This window comes from Vombatus ursinus, unplaced genomic scaffold, assembly GCF_900497805.2.
Source record: "Vombatus ursinus unplaced genomic scaffold, bare-nosed wombat genome assembly UNPS02014926.1, whole genome shotgun sequence".
In the NCBI taxonomy this organism is placed as follows: domain Eukaryota; kingdom Metazoa; phylum Chordata; class Mammalia; order Diprotodontia; family Vombatidae; genus Vombatus; species Vombatus ursinus.
The window spans coordinates 611,844-615,943 of record NW_020954704.1 but is presented as its reverse complement, the minus strand read 5'-3'; the positions used below and the strand labels follow the sequence as shown (position 1 = coordinate 615,943).

Genomic DNA, 4,100 nt, shown 5'->3' with positions numbered 1-4,100 from the left:
AAGACACCAAGGTCATCTACATCCTGGGCCACTGCCAGTTGTCCTGACTTTTGTCTTGCCACTGGACTTCAATGACTGTGGAAGAAAGAGTGAGGGTGCCTACTTTGGGCAGCTCTGCCTCACTTAAATCCAACTCATGCTTAAGTCAAGACATCACCCCATGATCTCATGGCCCTCTTTGAAAATGGATGAACAACAACCGCATAGTGCAGAGAATTGGGCTGATATTCTAGTCTTAGTTCCACTCAGGGTCCCCTCTCTGTGCTTCAGTTTATCTGTAAAATGGGAATAATTGTGCCTTTCTCTTACCTACAGGGATGTCATTATAAGGACAAGTGAGGTAAATATCTATAAAATACCTGGAGCACCTCGGCTTGATAACTATAAGGTGGTGATAAACTAAATAAGTAGTAGGTACCTAAGACAAAATTCACCCTAGATTACTCTGTACTTCAGAAAAAAATACTAAAAGAATCAAACCTACTTTGATGTTTAAGATACCACAAATTCAATTGTGTTCTCATTCAAGTTTTCCAGTAACTGGCACTTCTCCATAGTAAATTCTCTAACTCAAGGAGTGTGATGTTAAATGTTTAACAACTGGCTGGGGGGAGAGGGGAGGTGGAAGAAGCAGGCAATATGAACTTTTACCTTTAATCTGTATTATTGACATCTCCTCTTTTAAAAAAAATTTAATTTTTTTTAAAATTTTCAACATTCACTTCCATAAGCTTTTGAGTTTTCCGTTTTCTCTCCTTCTTTCCCCTCCCCACTCCCCAAGATGGCATGCAACCTAATATAGGCTTTACATATACATTCATATTAAACATATTTTCACATTATACATGTGGTAAAGAAGTATTAGAACCAATGGGAGGAACCATGAAAAAGAAGAAACAAAACAACAAAAGAAAAAAAGACATCAAATAGTATGCTTCGATCCGCATTAAGACTCCATAGTTCTTTCTCTGGATGTGGACAGCATTTTCCATCACAAGTCTTTTGGAGTTGTCTTAGATACTTGCATTGCTGAGAAGAGCCAAGTCTATGAAAGTTAACCATCACACAATGTGGCTCTCACTATGTACAATGTTCTTCTGATTCTGCTCACTTCACTCAGCATCAGTCCACATAAGTCTTTCCAGGTTTTTTTCTGAGGTCCACTCACTCATCATTTCTTATAGCACAATAGTATTCCATTACATTCATATACCAAAACTTGTTCAGCCATTCCCCAATTGGTAGGCATCCCCTCAATTCTTGGTCACCACAAAAAGAGCTGCTTTAATATTTTTGTACAGGGGAGTCCTTTCCCCTTTTTTTATGATCTCTTTGGGGTACAGATCTAGAAGTGGTATTGCTAGGTCAAAAGGTGTGCACAGTTTTATAGCTCTTTGGGCAAAGTTCCAAATTGCTCTCCAAAATGGTTGGATCAGTTCATAACTCCACCAACAATGCATTAGTGTTCCAGTTTTCCCACATCTTCTCCAGGATTTTTTACTTTCCTGTTTTGTCATATTAGCCAACTGCTAGGTGTGATGTGGTACCTCAGAGTTGTTTTGATTTGCATTTCTCTAATCAATAGTGATTTAAAGCATTTTGTCATGTGATTATAGATAGCTTTAATTTGTTCCTCTGAAAACTGCCTATTTATGTCGTTTGACCATTTATCAACTGGGGAATTGATTGTATTCTTATAAATTTGACTCAGTTCTCTGATATATTTTAGAAATGAGGCCTTCATCAGAGACACTGGCTGTACAAATTGTTTCCCAGCTTTCTGCTTCCCTCCTAATCTTGGTTGCATTGGCTTTGTTTGTGCAAAACCTTTTCCATTTAACATAATCAAAATCATCCATTTTGCATTTCATAATGTTCTCTATCTCTTGTTTGGTGATAAATTCTTCCCTTCTCCATAAATATGACAGGTAAACTATTCCTTGCTTTCCTAGTTTGCTTACAGTATCAGTCTTTATATCTAAATCATACTTATTTTGACTATCTTGGTGTAGGGTATAAGATGATGGTCAATGCCTAGTTTCTGCCATACTATTTTCTAGGTTTCCCAGCAGTTTTTGTTAAAATAGTAAATTCTTATCCCAGAAGCTGGGGTCTTTGGATTTATCAAACGGTAGATTACTATAGTCAGTGACTATTGTGTCTTGTGTACCTAACCTATTCCACTGATCTACCACTCTATTTCTTAGTAACTACCAAGTAGTGTTGATGATTTCTGCTTTATAATACAATTTAAGATCTGGTACAGCTAGGCCACCTTCCCTTGCATTTCTTTTCATTAATTCTCTTGATATTCTGGACCTTCCTGATGAATTTGTTATTATTTTTTCTAGCTCTATGAAATAATTATTCGGTAGTCTGGTATGGCATTGAATAAATAAATTAATTTAGGTAGAATTGTTATTTTTTATTACTTGACACTCTCTTAAGACCAGACAAAACATAGATCAAGCCCTGATTTGTAGCTTTGCCAATTTCTGATGTATAAATGTTCACACTAAAAATTTAGGGTAGATAAATAGGGAGACACAGGGTGATAGAGAGACCACAGGTTCAATACAATAAGCATTCACTAGGGGCCAATTTGTATAAGGTAAAAGGCAGCCTGGGGACAGTTAGATGGTGCAGTGGATAGAGCACCGGCCCTGGATTCAGAAGGACCTGATTTCAAATCCAGCCTCAGACACATAACACTTACTAGCTGTGTGACCCTGGGCAAGTCACTTAACCCCCATTGCCCAACCAAAAAAAAAAAAAAGGCAGCCTGGCTGGCATTGGAGTCAGGAAGATTTGAATGCAAATGTTGCCTCTAATATATGCATGCCAGCTCTGTGTCCACTGCAATTCACTTAACTTCTCAATTCTTCAGGTGGCTCTGAGACTTTCAGTAGCAGATGGGATGCTGATCTGCAATGCTAGAAGGAGATTCTACACCACAAGTTCCTTAAACCAAAGAAATCACAGACCTGGACCAAAAACGTGCAAGACAATGAAAGACAGAGGCAACAGTCCCTGCCTTCAAGGAGCTTATATTTGATTTACATTTGAATATAAAATAAGGTAGGGATACAGGAACATAGATAGAGAGAGATGTAAGAGACCTCAGAGGTGACCAAGATTACAGATACATTGAGGCCTATAGTGCTTAAGGTCACCCCGCTATCAGTTCAGGTCTTCTGACCATAGATCCTATACATTTTCTCCTACCAAAGGGAAGTCAGATTGAACCACTGGCACAAAGCTTTTTGCAGGGTTATGATCAAAATCCAGGTCAGAGCCTACAAACCTAACACTTACAGGAATTCTGCCTTTTCTGGGGGTCTTGGAAAATCTCAGGTTGCCACTGATTTGGATGCCAGGATTTCTGAGAAGATAATATAGCTAAAACAACTAACCCTAGGAGTGTCAGGATCTGCCAATTCCCCTATAGCTCCTGGCATTTTTATCTTCTTTATTATTTTATCTTATTTTATTAGTTCATCTATGATACTAAAGATAACCAGTAAGCACTGGAAATCTTTGAGGAAAAGTTTGATATGGCCAGCAGGAGAATGAAATTCATTGACATCAATTTTATCAGTGGTAAGGAATAACTAATGTCATCAAAAATCACTGTCCTACAGTGTCCTAACTTCTTTAGAGATGTTTGCAAAAGAGACCATTCAGCAAGAATGTGTTGTTAGAGGAATCCAAGCAGGAATAGTGTTAACTCATGGTTTCTATAACATGAAAATTATCTTGATTCACTACCTCTAAGCCCAAGTTTCCTCACCTGTAAAAGGAAAGGGCTGGATTAAATTTCTTTGAGATCCCTTCTGGCTCTAAAATTTTTATAATTTCATCATGTGAGATGTATTTAATGTACTATTTATGACAAGATCTCCATCTCTACACTATGTGGCTTGCTCATTCAGCCCTTTCCAGGGCTGCTCATCCACCTTTGGTGTCCACCTGGCACTCAACTCACCTGTGGCTCCAGGAAGCTATAGCACGTGTGGCAAGCACACCCTGGGAAAGTCTTTCAACAGAGGGGATAAACCAAGTTGAGGGTAACCATCAGGCCTCAAACCCATTGATAAGGT

At 38.5% G+C, this 4,100-nt stretch overlaps 1 long non-coding RNA gene across 1 annotated transcript in view; it reads left to right on the top strand.

Annotated features, from left to right (window-relative positions):
- Positions 1–4,100, top strand: part of LOC114029366 — a 61,336-nt gene that overhangs the window by 56,932 nt on the left and 304 nt on the right. Inside the window, exon 3 of the long non-coding RNA XR_003567479.1 lies at positions 2,888–3,078. This is a non-coding gene — a long non-coding RNA (uncharacterized LOC114029366). The remainder of the gene's footprint in view (positions 1–2,887; positions 3,079–4,100) is intronic.